Here is a 16203-nt window from a genome sequence, read left to right on the forward strand (position 1 = left end):
TTAAACTTGCAGCCTTACTGCCATGAACATCCTTTCAAACGAGTGGAAAGTAAGGACATGACTTGTATAGTCACCCATACTGGAGAAGTGCAATACTTGGAGGTTTCTTTCCTTTCTTAAATAAAAAAAAAAAAAAAAGTAAAATCACAGAAATGTCAGGCTGGAAGGGACCTTGAGAGGTCATCAAGTCCAGGCCCCTGCTCTGAAGCAAGACCAAGTAAACCTAAACCATCCCTGACAGGTGTTTGTCCAACTTGTTCTTAAAATCCTCCAGTGATGGGAATTTCACAACCTCCCCTGGAAGCCTATTCCAGAGCTTAACTACCCTTACAGTTAGATAGCTTTCCCAATATCTAACCTAAATCTCTCTTGCTACAGATTACTTCTTGTCCTACCTTCTGAGGTGGACGTGGAAAACAACTGATCATAGGGTTACCATACGTCGGGTTTTTCCCGGACATGTCCGGTTTTTCAGCAATCAAACCCCCGTCCGGGGGGAATTGCCAAAAAGCCAAACATGTCTGGGAAAATGCCGGCCGGGCACTTCCCCTCCCGCAGCTGCTCTGCTCCTCCCCTGACTCTTCGGCTCTGTTTAAGAGCCGAGCTGCCCGAGCGCTATGGGCTTCAGACAGCCCCCTTGCCTCCGGACCCCAGCCGCTGGCCGGGCACTTCCCCTCCCGGGCTCCGGCGGCGCAGGGTCCGGAGGCATGGGGGCTGCCCGAAGCCGGTACCGCTCGGGCAGCTCGGCTCTTAAACAGAGCCAAAGAGTCAGGGGAGGAGCAGAGCCTCTGGCCGCGGCGGCTCTGCTCCTCCCCGACTCTTCGGCTCTGTTTACGAGCCGAGCGCTACGGGCTTTGGGCAGCCCCCATGCCTCCAGACCCTGCGCCGCCAGAGCCCGGGAGGGGAAGTGCCCGGCCGGGGGTGCAGGGTCCGGAGGCATAGGGGCTGCCCAAAGCCCGAGCACTACCGGCTTCACGGTTTGCCAGGCAGCCTCCAGACCCTGTGCCCCCGGCTGGGTGCTTCCCCTCCCGGGCTCCAGCTGTGCTGGAGAAGCGCCGGCCGGGGGCGCAGGGTCTGGGGGCTGCCCGGCAAACCGTGAAGCCGGTAGCGCTCGGGCAGCCCGTTTTGTGTGGCTGGGAGTGGGAGGGAGGAGGGACGGAGTTAGGGTGGGGTTGGGCGGGGAAGGGGCGGAGTTGGGGCGGGGGTGGGGGTGGCCCCATGGAGGGTCCTCTTTTTTTATTTGTCAAATATGGTAACCCTAACTGATCACCATCTTCTTTATAACAGCTCTTAATGTATCTGAAGACTTATGAGGTCCACCTCAGTCTTCTTTTCTCAAGACTACATAAGCCGAGTATATTCCTCTGGGACGTCACCCTCCTCTATAAGAAGTTCTCAAAGATAATTGCTAAAAGTTCTATGATTGATTCAGCTAGTTCCTTATGTAACCTAGGATGAACTTTATCAGGCCCTGCTGATTTGAATACATCTAGCTTACCTAAATATTCTTTAACCTGTTCCTCCCCCTCCCTTGTTGTTAATATTAATTGTGTTGAGTATCTGGTCACCGTTAACCTTCTTAGTGAAGACTAAAGCAAAATAGGCATTAAACACCTCAGCCTTCTTGATGGTATCCGTTATTAGCTCTCCTTTCCGGCTAAGCAGAGGACCTACACTTTCCTTCATTTTTCTCCTGTTCCTAATGTATTTGAAGAACCTCTAATTATTGCCTTTTATGTCCCATATTGGCCTCTCACTATTCCATCTACCTTTCCTTTGCATCGGGATAGTTTACAGTTTTGCCTTTAATACTGTCTCCTTGAGAAACTGCAAACTCTCCTGAACTCCTTTTTCCCTTAGATTTTCTTCCCATGGGATCCTACCTTTTTTTGAAACCCACTGTCCTTATTCTGCTGCTTTTATTCCTTCCTTTCCTTAGAATCATGAAATCTATCCAGTATCATCAAAATACCTAGTATCAATTTTTTGTATCCTCTTAAAAGAACAAGAATCTGAAATATTGGCCCAGTAGACAGAAGCATTGAAGCTGCTTTTTGTAACAGATATATGTGATATATGCCATCATGTGCCAGCAATGCCCCCCTGCCATGTACATTGGCCAAACCGGACAGTCTCTACATAAAAGGATAAATGGACACAAATCAGACATTAGGAATGGTAACATACAAAAGCCAATAGGACAACACTTCAATCTTCCTGGACACTCAATAACAGATTTAAAAGTAGCCATACTTCAACAAAAAAAACCTTCAAAAACAGACTTCAAAGAGAAACTGCTGAGCTACAATTCATTTGCAAACTTAACACCATCAATTTGGGCTTGAACAGGGACTGGGAGTGGCTGGCTCACTACAAAAGCAATTTTCCCTCTATTGGTATTGACACCTTCTCATCAATTATTGGGAATGGACTACATCCACCCTGACTAAATTGGCCTTCAACACTGGTTCTCCACTTGTAAGGTAACTCCCTTCTCTTCATGTGCCAATATATATTTACGCCTGTATCTGTAATTTTCACTCCATGTATCTGAAGAAGTGGGTTTTTTACCCACGAAAGCTTATGCCCAAATAAATCTGTTAGTCTTTCGACTCCACGTTGTTTTTGCTTTTGGTAAAGGTTCAGTTCTGGGGTCTCAAACTTCCTGCATCTCCACAGAGAACTGGTCCAATGAAGAATGTTAGATTCTAAAGCCATATAATGCAGCCATGATAAAATGCCAAAATCCAGCACTGGGACAGATTTGTGTTCAGAGAAGTTTACATGCTAGGAGACAAAAAATCGGTGAAAAGATTGTAAGCGCTTTGTAGCAGGGACTGTCTTTTGTTCTGTGTTTGTACAGCACCTAGCAATATGGGGTCCTGGTCCATGACTGGGATTTCTAGATGCTACAATAATTAATTAATTAAAGGTATTTTCACACCTTATTCTGCTAGGCAAGAAATCACAGACCTGAAATTAGAAGTCTGGCACACAACTACAAGCCCAGAAGTGAGGACAAAGTTGTAAACAGGTTTCAGACAGCAAAATTCCCAATTTAATAACAGCTCTAGAGAAACATTTATCTTGAGATTCTTGATGTCATCAGCGATGGGAACTGACGGAGGGGGGAGGGGGAGAGAGAGAGAGAGAGAAGACATACAATGTGCCATTCTGCGTCAGACTGCTGATTATCCAGCCTGATACCCTGCTGCCAGAAGTGGCTAATTTCTGATTCTTCAAAAGGCAGCAGTGGCCCTCCACCAAAAAAAAAAAAAGCACCTTTCTAATCAGGGAATCGTATACATTCATTTCTCACCATGGCAGCGATCAGCTGACACACTGACCCATGAGATTTGGTTACCCCTCTCTTGGATGATATGGCTACAAATGTTAATGGTCCGACTATTTCTTTAAGTTCCAGTTCCAGTTTTTGACTAACACCCTGGAACAGCAAATTCCACAGGATGATGCCGCACTATGTGAGTAGCACTTCCTTTCATTTGTTCTAAATTTACCAAGCAGTAATGTCATCCAGTGACCTCTTGTTCTCATATAATGGGATAGCACAAAAACAAGGGACTGATTCACTTTGAATGAGGGAGGGGATTGCTTCCCCCGACAGTTTAAAAAAAAATATCAGAAGACAGAATAAACAAACAGAATCCTGAGATTATTAATAACCCTTGTGTTTTTTGGCCTATTTTGGGGTTGACAGAATTCTGAGTAATCAGACCCTGAAGTGGCTCAAAGGTTTATCATGATGTGAACTATTATGTAAATTAAACCGGCTTGCTCTTCCTAAAAAGGGAATGCCAAATACCAATGCAGTTGCTTTATAGACCCTGAGTGCTGTGGAGCTTTCTGGCATATGAATCTCAGGTTTGGTCCCTAAAATGGGAACTGAACGCCTAGATTCATCTCCCTTAGCTAGCATTAGAACACAGTCTATAACGGGGTCAGCAACCTCTCAGAAGTGGGGTGCCAAGTCTTCATTTATTCACTCTGATTTAAGGTTTCGTGTGCCAGTAATACATGTTAATGTTTTTAGAAGGTCTCTTTCTATAAGTCTATAATATATAACTAAACTATTGTTGTATGTAAAGTAAATAAGGTTTTTAAAATGTTTAAGAAGCTCCATTTAAAATTAAATTAAAATGCAGAGCCCCTGGACCAGTGGCCAGGACCCGGGCAGTGTCAGTGCCACTGAAAATCAGCTCGCGTGCCACTTTTGGTACACGTGCCATAGGTTGCCTACCCCTGGTCTATAACAACACTGCTGGTGCATAAAGTAATTGCCTGTTAAGGCTCAAGGTACCATGGTATCAGAGTTAATCAGTAGTGGCAAGGAATGTGCCATTCATTAACTCCATTCTGAAGAGTCATCAGAATGGATGGGAATGACAGAAAAGGCTTAAGGATATTGGAGGCAGAGAAACTCTTATTCACTTCAGGCAGGACTCAATTTACCAGTACCACAGAGAACGTCATCACACCATCTATGAAAACCCCAGTAAGTGTGTCGCTTGTTGGAATCATGGCGGTTCAGTCAACTACCCCTGGGCAATCAAGAAGATTCACTGATTCTCCAGTGAGTCTTTGCAGACACTTCCAGCTGAGGCATCTCAATCCCACCACAGAAAACCTGTTCTTCAAGCCATCCTATTCAAAATCATTGACTGAAGCCAGTGCCAAAGGGTACGTCTACACTCGGTTTTAAAATCAGAAGCAGCAAATCTCAGAACCTGGGCACAGACTTGGGCTCATGCTATGGCACTAAAACAGCAGTGTAGGTGTTCGGGCTCAGGTTCGAGCTCTGAGCCCATACCCATAGTGTCCCTGAGGCTAGATGCTGACACTACCCTAACACTTCTCAGGGACTCAGCATCATCTCCTGTACCTTTTCACCAAGAAGTCCATCCTCCAACCAGGTTTGCCATCTCCTTTCTGGCTGATAATACCAGTTAGGTCACCATGATACTGCTCTGTCCAAAGTTATCACCAGTTTAACTCAACTGACTTTTCAAGTCAGGACAGCTGGCAAATGATGGAGCCAAGTGAGGAAAATCTCAAATTTCACATTCGAAAAACAGACTGGACTCCCCTGGATGTCAGTCTCCAGTGAACAACTGTGAACCTCTACATTAGAAAGCTAACCCAATAAGGATTCCCTGCCTTAGACCAAAATGTAAAAAGAAATCCTGCTACATTTCAACCTTTTTGTGTTTTCTTATACTGAGCCACTTCCCTTCTTCCTCCCAGCAGTGAGAGTGAAGCCTAATCTTCATTCTCTCACCTCGCTTCCCTCAAAGGAGTCCTTACCCATTGACTTCTTCATTCAGGTCCTTCCCCAGTATTTCTTGGCTGCCCAGAAACTTCTCAGAGCTGAAGTGGCAGCTTTGGCCAAATACAGTATGATTCTGCTTTATCAGAGTGGATCTGGTGAGCTCAGTGACCACATGAGACAGAAAAACAAGTTAACACTCTCGCCCAATCACAGAGCTGGTTGGAAAAAGACACAAAAGGAGTGATAGAGGAACTTGAAATGATTCTGCTAAATATAGCTGTCCTGGTGCGATATACTGTTGAAGGTAGCCAAAAGTGGGCGTATGACAGGACCTGATAATTTTGGCTGCTTCCTTTTGCTCACATCCTGTTCAAACACACAGCCTTGCACACAAATTTATGAACCCTGAATCCCCCAAGAGCTCCTAACATACTCAAAACAGCCAGTGATTTAATGTACCAAGGGAGAGCAGAATTACTTATGGCTTGGAGGATCTAAAACCTGCAGCCAGAAAAAATATAGAAGGTGAGGAGGCGAACAAGGAAGCTATGCTGATGCAGGTAAAGATCTTCACTTGATCAGCGATAGCACAGCTCAGGTGAATGTCCATGCACAGGAGGCAGCTAGTGTCTTTGCTTTGTATAGTGGGCCAGGCTGTCTCCCGCACATACCCCTGACATGCAATGAAGGGATGTGGATAGGTCCCGGATGATTGGAAAAAGGTAAATATCGTGCCCATATTTAAAAAAGGGAAGATAGAGATCTGGGGGAACTACACACCGATCAGCCTCACTTCAGTCCCCAGCAAAATCATGGAGCAGGTCCTCAAGGAATCCATTTTGAAGCACTTGGAGGAGAGGAAGGTGATCAGGAACAGTCAACATGGATTCACCAAGGGGAAGTCATGCCTGACCAACCTGATTGCCTTCTATGATGAGATAACTGGCTCTGTGCATATGGGGAAAGCGGTGGATGTGATATATCTTGACCAGGGGTGGGCAAACTTTTTGGCCCGAGGGCCACATTGGGGTTGCAAAACTGGATGGAGGGCCGGGTAAGGAAGGCTGTGCCTCTGCCCCCATCCACCCCCTCCTACTCCCCGCCCCCTGACTGCCCCCCTCAGAACCTCCGACCCATCCAACCCCCCTACTCCTTGTCCCCTAACTGCCCCCTCCCAGGGCCCCTGCCCCTAACCGCCCCCTGGGATCCCACCCCCATCCAACCCCCCTGCTCCCAGTCCCCTGACTGCCCCGACCCCCTTGTTCTGAATAGGAGCCTTGCACTGTCTCTTTCTCTGGCCTCTTTGGCACACTCCCCGGGCACAGACTATATCACTCCTTCACAGAAATGGGACCTCAAGGTCCAGCTGCTCTATACCCCCCCAGGGTACCCCAATAGCAGCAAGATAGCACAAGAAATCTACAGATCCAGGTAAAACAACACAACATCGATACACCCTTCCCTTCCTCAGACAGTCTTCTCATCCCTCGAGCACTCTTTGGGAGTCGGTCACCATTACCTAGAATGTCCAGGATCCCCACTCCTGCCCACGGCTTCTCCCTTGAATCATGCAGTGTGTGCATCTCGCTCTCCTCCCCTATCCCACAGCAGCCAGCTTCCTTCTTCCTTGACTGGTCCTGTAGTCCAAAAAGGATCCCTGTCCTACACAAGCACATTCTTTTTGTTCCTCTCTCTCAGCCTCTGTGGTCTTTAAAGGCTAGCACTAATGACAAGTTTCATTGTTTCCCTTTTCTTGGGAAAGTCCTCTGCTTCAAACCCCAGCCCCCTGCAAAGAAGCTGGAGACAACTGTTTTCACCTAGGGTGCGTCCATCCGATTGTCCTAACGTGCCCCATCTGAATGGGAGCTATTCTTATCCCTGGTCTGGAACATGCCATCATTCCTGATGGCACAGGGCTGACACCACATCCTCTGAGCTATTCAATGATACCGCAATTTCATAAAATCAGTCAGAATTCATAAGCTGTACATACACAGCTCCCCCAAACTGTCATAGTGTATCTCATTAATGTCAATTAGACAACTGAATTTGGAGGCCGAGATCACAATTGTACAGGCTGGAATAACTACGTGACACAATTTAGGCAAGACTCTCTCTTCTGGGAAGCAAGAAGTAAATTCTGTTGAATTTTCATGCTTCAGAGGATGAGGGATTGAAGCATGGCTTCCTCCACACATCTGTCAATGCGCCTCTGTCCTGCTTTACAATGCACCCAAACCCTGATGATCCGGTGCTGCGCTCCAAGAGAGTTCAGTGAATTAGAACTTTATGAAACTACCTATGTTTGAGAATATTCCCAAATAGCATTCACAGCCTAATTCTGCCATACCTCTCCCCTCAACTCCAGATGCCACACTGAACATTCTTCATCCCAGACAGAACTCACCACTTTCACAGAGAAATGTAGTTATTTTATAATGAAAACAGCTTTTCCTGACAATCGGATAGTTTCCACCTATGGAAACTACCTTTTTTTTCCATCTGATAAAAGACGAGTTAATATTTTAGAGAACCTGCTAAAGCCTGAGCAATAAGATTTTTTTTTTTTTTGTAGAGCTGCACTCCCTAGGTACCTGAATCCTAACCTGCAGCACCCTTGGTACTTTGACCCTGGACTTAGAGGTTTTTAAGGCCCAACTTGACAAAGCCCTGGCTGAGGAGATTTAGTTGGTGTTGGTCTTGCTTTGAGTAGGGAGTTGGACTAGATGACCTCCTAAGGTCTCTTCCAACCTGTAGCGGGGTGAACACCCGCTCCTGCCCTGAGGAGTTTGGAACAGCCCTGGGAGAAGGCTGGGGCAGGGAAGCAGCTACTGGGCTGATTGGGAAGTAGCTGCACCTGGGCCACGCCTCAATCTGAGCCCAGCTGGCCTGTATAAAGAGGCTGGGAGCCAGATGCTCTGAGGTTCTCTCTGTACTCAGAGAGAAGGGCCTAGCTGCAGGGAGTAGAGACAGGGTACCTGAGTGGAGCAGGGCTGGGGAAGGGCTGAGGAGCTGGGGAGCTCCAGCCTGGAAAGCCCCAGGCTGCAGCCTAGTATTAGGCCAAAGGTACTGGGGGGTTGCAGAGGGCAGCCCAGAGGTAGGCCAAGGCAACAGGTCCAAACCCAACCTTGCCTGTGATGAGTGGCCTATACTGCAGTCTGCCCCAGGGAGAGGGGGCTTGATGGTGACTGGCAGTAGCCTGAGACTGAGGTGAGGTGGGGTTAGTGGGTGGGGGTTCCCCTGGGAGGGGAGACCAAGTGTGTGTGGGTACTGCCAGGGGGCAGCACCTAGAGCATGGGGCACTGGGGTCCTGGGAGGGACACGGGAGCCAGTAGGAGGACAAGACAGATCACCAGCCTGCAGAGGGCACTCCGGGCTGGATTGAGCTGATTCCCTAAAGTGACCAGCAGGAGGTGCCGCAGGGGTGAGTCCGACCTCTCACACAACCCTAATCTTCTCTGATTCTACACAGCTCTTCGACTTAACTCTGAACGGGCAGATTTCAGGCTAGACCAGTCCACAGAGAGATAAATATAATACACTATGTTGCCCTTTTTGGGACTAGATTCAGTTAACTAGATGTGTTTCTCTTATGAAATGTACCAGATCTGTTAGGCCTACATGCAATAAATGCACTAGCCCCCTGCCTTTGATGCTATTTGTTAGCACAACATGTCCCCAGACAAAGTTTAATTTTTGTTTATTCTACATCTTGATGTCTCATCTTCTTCCCTGATGCTGGAGTGGGAAAGCTGACAAGACAGAGCATTCTCTGGGAAAATGACCATCTTTCATCCCAGGGTCACATTCCTATATGCCTCTGGAAACTCTGTTCTTAAACAAGAGGCATTCCTCTTCCTGGCAGTCAGCGGAATGAGCACAGACAAGGGTAGATTCCAGGATGCCTATAATCTGAAAGGAAGTGTGTTGAAAGGTCCTCATTACTGGTCAGCAGGTATAAAACTCAGTCAGTTCATATGGTGAAAATCTCTGCCTACTCACTTATTCCATATAGCACTGGGAAAAGGCCCTTTCTTCCCTTTGTACTTCCACAGGACAAAGTCCTTCCAGAAAAAATGTTCCCAAATGGAACTACACAATTCTGAAATAAAGGTGAAATTGGGAAGCTAAAGACATTTCAGAGAAAGCTTCCAAGTCATTCACCCAGAAGCAAATAATCATGAACTGAGGAACAAGTCAATGCTCCCTATAGTTATAGCTGCTGTCTTGGTGGTGTAATACCTGTCACGGCTACCATCTAATAAAATCTGAGCAAGACAAGATCATTGCCTACAGTAGGAAAATGATCTGTTGCTGACAGCTTACTGTTAGCAATAGCTCCCGACAGCCCCTCACTTAAGTAGTGTTGAAAACAGGTTAGCTACTAGCACAAAAGGAAGTATGCTGTTTTCAGCATAATTACTGAAAGCATGACAAACCGAGTGGCTTACCACACTTAGCGTCATGGTGTTCAGGATGGTTTTGTTCTGTCTACAATAGCCGTTAAACCATTCTGAACATCAGTAGAGAGGGGAACGAGAGGAGATCCTTTGCTGATAACTGTCAGCAGCAGGCCCTTTTCCTGGCTGTAGACATGGCTTCAAGAGTGTGCATCTGCACAAGAAGCTCTTTTCTTCTACTGCAATTCCAGTTCAAAATTACATCTGCCATGTTCTGAAATGGCTTCTAGTGTCCCTCAGAATCTTTTGGCCTTTTCCTGCTCTTCAGGGATAGGCAGAGAGTTTGTAAACTCACTCAGGAAGGTAGATTAAACACAGGATATAATGCACTAAGGTTACCAAAGAGCAAACAAAGTAGAAAACAAAAGCTGCTAGTGTTTAGGCACAAGGGCAGGAACAGGTGCTAATTCCACACCAATCAACTTCCTTGTAGGGGAATAAAATCCTTTTACAAACAAACCTTCTCAAAGCTTTCTCCTTCACTTTAAAACTCCCTATTTATCCTGCCCCTCTCTGTCAGAGATGTGGAGTCACATTTCACCTCTTCCAAACAGCATCTTCATCTGTCTGAGAAATACCTAGCACATTTTTAGGTGCTCTTGTAATCTAAAGAAGAAGAAGAATCACCAATCTCAGCAGTGCAACTTCTTATAGGGACCATTCAGCTCTTTCCTCTGTATTTGAAGCAATGCCCCACAAGACCTCCCTTAGATGGCTTCTCTCTATTCTGCATGTCCTGTGTGAGCAGACTAACAACCAGTTCCAGCAAGAGACCAGATTAAAAGTCCTGGAATCCTAGACAGGAAAAGGATTTCTAAAAGATTCTTTTCATAGGCTAGCACTGAGTCAGAAATGTCTGTTTACCAAGGGCCTGTCTCCAGCAGAATTTTTTTTTTTACTGAGGACTGGTGTGCAAATAACTAAAGCAACAGATTATTTAGAAACTGGAGCAAATATAATAGGAACTGGGGACAGGCCTGCACTGAATGAGAGGAAAAAGCAGTGACACTCTCGTTAGTTAAAATGAAGACAGCATTTCCAGTCTGCAGCCTTATTTTCAGTTCTTATAACTCTGATAGGAAAATCTGAAAGCAACCAGTATTACTATAGATATTAAATGTATCAGCAGAGTATGTACAATTTTTTAAATTATGTATGCATGCAGGAGTGGGAATGACAACAATCCACTCAGGAGCCTGGTTACTCAAACTGCATTGTGATCTTGTCCTGTTTATAGAAGATACTTTGACAGGGAGAAAATGGGGGAATTTCTCCCTCTGTTTGTGAGACTATGCAGCTGGTCCCTTTCCAACGCCCACCCTCCCAGAACCCACTACCTCCCTGATGCACACCGTGTGTGTACAGAATGGTGGGGTTGGGGGCAACCTCCCCACTAAGTTTGGTGGCTTCCTGAAGCATGTGACTGTGTACGTTATGGAGTATGTATTGGAATGGGGGAACTCTCCTCCCCTGCTCTGTGTCTTCATCCCCATTACCCTGAAGAGCCAGGTTACTCCCTGAAGCATACTGTTCTAAGCTTGTGTGTGTGCTGAGGAATTGGGGGTGGGAGATTCCCCTCCCACATACAACAAGACTGGTTATTCTCAGAAGCACATTATCCATGACCCTGACATCTTGGGGAGTCCAGGGAAGTTGCAGACCACAAGGAATTCTCTGCTCCATCCTGACACAGTCAGGTCTGACCCTGGTCTCGAGGGCTGAGTCTGACTTCCTGCAAAGAGCTTACAACAGAAGTTCCTATATTTCTTCTCCTGATTAAAAACAAGTAACATGTTCTTCCTTGGTGCTTACATTTCAAACCAGCTCAAGGAACCTTTGATCCTGGTTCCTCTTGTTCCAGTAGTGCATTACAGACACCCAGCTAATGAGCCAACAAACTGGGAGCTGACTCCCCGCCTGATAGCAAGCTGCAACAGTTCTGAGTAGTCCTTCATTCAAGGAGAAGCTTCTTCAGCGAAAATATTAACACCAGCTATTCTGCAGTGGCAGAGTGCAGGTTAGTCTGGGACAGTACACCGGACACATTCACCTTCAGGGGAAAACATCCATTTCCATACCACTTCATCAGGCAGGTGCTGTCATCTTACTTGCCTGATGATGATAGTGTAAAGTAGCAAGAAGATAGCCCTATTTGCCTCTTGTTACCATCTCACATGCTTCCAGAGAGGAATGGCTGGAGAAGGACAATGTCCTATGTACCCTCCCCCTCACAAGAAATGACAACATGCTCTCATTCATGAGTGCAAACAATTCCATACACGTCTTCCTGAAATCTACAGCAACCCATCCCTTTTCTCCATACCAATGAGAAAAGATGAGAATACTCCAGTGGAGTAAGATATTTCTCTAACCTGAATTACCATGCTTCTTCTTTCCCTGTGACCCTAGTTCAGGGGACTCATCAGTTACGAAATAGGATGTACTTCCAACTGCACCACAGGCAACTACTCACTTTTGCACACCCATTCCAGTTCTATATAACTTTTACATATGCATCAGCACAGAAGAGGAGAGTATAATTCACTTTACAAGCCAGAGAGCCTGAAGTACACTTACTCCAAAGAATCTGAATTCCTGGTGGGCGGTTGTCCAGGAGCAGGTGCTGTCTTTGTTGATGCCCAGTCCAACAAACCCTGTTCACTCTTCTGGTCTTAAAGCCGAAGACCCATATTCAATCCTTTTCTAAATTAGAGGGTCCTGACCATATCTCCTCCATCTCAGAACAAACAAGATCCATTGTTTGACATAAAATTAATAGGATTATTCCTCTCTGCAGCCACTCTCTTGGAGCTCTGTTCCACTCCCCACAAGATGATTAGCTGTGTGCTTAAGGAGGAGGTGGAACAGATTTGCTTCTGCTGGCAGTGAAGCCGGGAGGCAGGCGCTGAGTGTAATAATATGCTGTTTCCTGTCTTATGCCAGAACTGAGAGGTACGTCCCAACGGAGAGGGGGGTGGAGAGGAGTTTATGGAGGCGTCCAAGAGTTCAAGCTCCACCTCTTCAACAAAGCAGACTTTAACAGCAGAGGAGGGCTAGTGGCAGCCCCGTTGTGTGCTGTGTCTGTGCATCAGCTGCAAACAGCAGCTTTCAGGACAGTATCAATACAGAGGGATCAAACCACTAAGGATGAGACCCACCCCCACACCCACCCACCATCTGGGAACTTTCTCCTGCAGAATCACTAGGCTCTGAGTAAACTGAGACGATGAATTGATGTTGAAATCTGCATAAAGGTCACTAGAAGCAGAAGTTGGGTGAAAGTCCAGACAGATCCCAGAAAAGAATGTCTGCTAGAAACAACTGGAAAATCAGTTCCAGAGCTGTTGGCTGGAAGTGACACAGGATTTGTGGCTGGAAAGATCCAATGGCCCATCTAGTCCATCCCGTTATGGCAGGTACATTTTACTCTTCAGGAAATACACAATAGAATTTTTTATTTCAGCCCTGGGCTTTCCTATAAAAAGCATTTGTTAACCGCTCCCATCACACCACTTGGCTCTGCAGCCAAATCTGGGATCAGAGTGTTTCCCAATAAGCATTCTAACTCTTATTTCCAGTTCAAACCTAGGAGACATACACTAAAGAAATCTAAATAAGATAAGTAAATAAATTAAATCACATTATACCCCTTCCTTGCTCTATTTCTCCCTTTTAGATACCTCTACACAGCAAAGAAATCAGCTGCCAGATATTACCAATGTCTTACATAAAAGACTTATCAGTATCTTTATATCTGAATGTTATTCCTTTATTTATGCAACAGATCACCATGTTGGCCCTGGACTGCTGCAGAGCACTGATCCGTTCACACAAGCATTCTTTGTTCTTGTTGCCTCTCCCCAAACATATCATCTTACAATTCCAGCATTTAAAAACATCTTCCCTTCTTTTGCCCATTTCCCTGATTTATGGGTGCTACCTTTTCCTTGGGCTAAAACCAAATCAAGCCACTCTCCTCCCAAAATGGAACCAAGATCTGTTGTGCTAGTTATCTTAGAGCTTGTCTATATGAACATTTAGTTTGCAGTGAGCGGGGATGTAAATCTACACCAGACTAGCCTGCCATGGACTAACTGTCCTTGTGGACCCTGCTGCAGTGCATTAACAGTTTGTTAGTTTGCTTTGATCTAATCCCGTTTCAAAGATGACTAGATCAAAGTGAATTAGCAAACTGTTAATGCACTGCAGCAGGGTGCACACAGACAGTCGGTGGCAAGCTAGTGTGGGGGTAGTTTCACATCCCAGCTTGCTGTAAATTAAATGTTGGTATAGACAAAGCCCTTAATCTTCAGGTACTTCTCCTGACTGCCTGATCTCTCCTGATCCTGTGGCTTCTCTTCACACCAGGTATCCCTCCTTCCACTCTCATTCTTGCTTCTTTTACTCCTTGCTTTGTCTCCCTTCCTCCCAGTGTTCTGTCCCCTCTTTCCTCACAACCTCATCCCTAACTTTTCCTCCTACTCCAGTCACTCCTTCCCTGTGTTTTTTGCGATCTCCTCCCTGCTTGCCATCTCCTTCATTAGCTCCCATGCTTCCTCCTATCAAAGAGTGTTGTTTATGCAGCTCTCACACAAATGATCCACTCTTTAGTGCCGCTAACTGTACCACTCTTTGTAAGACAGGAGGACAGAGTAGGGTGTTGAGCTCTGGCCAGCTTAGAGATCAGATGTAGTGTAAAGAAACAAGTCACCCTGTCTAAATCCAGGAAGATGGCAACCTTTTTAGTATTAAGGGTAGGTGACATGGTCAGTAGATTTAGGAGCAGAGGCAATACTAAGTGGGAGTTGGGCCCATCTCCTGAACTAAGTCAACTGCTAGTCTGAATTTGAAGTGCAGTATTTACCCATTAAGCAGCACAACTGCTTGGATGTTGGAGCTGCTTTTCTCAGAGAAGGGCCAGTCTTGCCAGGTCAGAAATTAAACTTTCCATTAAAGTGAAGACAAATGGAACTTATGAAATGCAAGGACAACTGCCTTTGTTAGAATACACTAGATGTTTGATATCTCGGATCTAAACCAACACTTGTTAGTGAACCTCTTTGCTTTGAAAAACCAGGAAAAAGTTCTCTCTTAAGTGCACTTTTAAAACGGATCAAAAAACTCTGCATTTGGGAGGGGAAGCGAGCTGGGAAGATGCAGAAGGGAAATCAGAGAGCACTCACAAACAGAACTGGAGAAAATTGTAGGGTTCTGAGGAATCCAAAGCAATGACTGCAGTGATGTGGCAGACCAAACAGTATAACAACTACCCAACCTTTTGATTAGCAGAGTAGTTTTTATAGCTCAGGGTGGACCACAGTCAAACCCACGTATGAATCTCAATAGATAGAACAGGCAGAAAGCCACAGAGGTCAGATATTTTCCTACAGACTACCTGAGCAGCCATGATACATGAGCCAGAGAGACAGAGCACCATTTGCTGTTTCCTGAGAACCAAGCTAATTCTCCTGTTCCCTGAGCCCCTAGGAAAGGCAGGGGAATAGCATGGCCTGGTGCCACTGTCCTGGAAGTGATTCCTCCTTCACAGCTTTGCTCAGATGCAGGAAATTGTATAAGCAACATGATGATTCCGTCTGCCTCCCCACAATACATCCATTGCCCCAGGCAGAAATTAGAGATGTTCCCAAATTACCACAACTAATACAGTAACAATGTTAGCACTTCTACAATGCTTGCATTACTCGAGCACTGTACACATTGTAAATAATCCTCACTAGAGTTTTTACCTGTAAAATTATTCTGATTTATAGATTGGGAAGCTGAGGCAGGCATTGGTGCTTTCCCAGAGCCACAGGGAGAATACGTGTCAGTACCGGGATTAGAACTCAAGGGTTCCTGATTCCCTGTCCTGTATAGAAATCACTGGACCCTGGAGAGTAGTGTGGGTACTCACTTTCAAACTCAGCAAGGCCATCTCTGAGCCCTTGACTACAAGACTGGAAGATGCCTTCTATGAGAAAATGCTGGAATTTAACCAGATTCTAGGGTTTATGCCATAGCCACTTTGTCCAAATCCATGTGATCAAAGGGCTACAACTTGGGATAAGGCTAATACCTATTGCCAGGCTCCTCTGGCAAAAGCATACACAGAACTAGCCCCAGTTCTGCAACCTTACCTTAACTATCTCTTATCTTCCTCTACTCCCACTATACACATCAGTATGCAGCTCTTTGTGAACTCTGTAGAATCCCTTTTACTTCCTCCTCTCCCTAGGGGTTTATAGCTACAATTTGTAATTTGGCCATGACACATGTATAGATTCACACATTCTAAGGCCAGAAAGGACCACTACATTCATTTAATCTGACCTCCTGCAAAGCACACACCACAGAACTTCACCCATAATTCCTGCCGCAGAGGGAATTATGCTGTCCTGCTATATAAATGAACAGTATTAGAGAGGCCCAATAAACGTGTGTTTAACAAGAGCGTAT

General features: G+C 45.8%; 1 protein-coding gene across 13 annotated transcripts in view; it reads right to left on the reverse strand.

Annotated features, from left to right (window-relative positions):
* Positions 1-16203, reverse strand: part of DGKD (diacylglycerol kinase delta) — a 98186-nt gene that overhangs the window by 42794 nt on the left and 39189 nt on the right. For 3 of the 13 annotated variants that reach the window (XM_065556123.1, XM_065556121.1, XM_065556119.1), the window contains exon 1: positions 5323-5459. The exons of 8 other annotated variants lie outside the window; for them this stretch is intronic. The gene's annotated coding sequence lies outside the window, so the exon portion shown is untranslated. Of the gene's footprint in view, positions 1-5322; positions 5460-12324; positions 12598-16203 lie in introns of those variants that run through there. 2 more of the 13 variants (XM_065556122.1, XM_065556120.1) reach the window with 1 other exon arrangement.

The sequence above is a fragment of the Chrysemys picta genome, chromosome 9 (assembly GCF_011386835.1).
Source record: "Chrysemys picta bellii isolate R12L10 chromosome 9, ASM1138683v2, whole genome shotgun sequence".
Lineage (NCBI taxonomy): Eukaryota > Metazoa > Chordata > Testudines > Emydidae > Chrysemys > Chrysemys picta.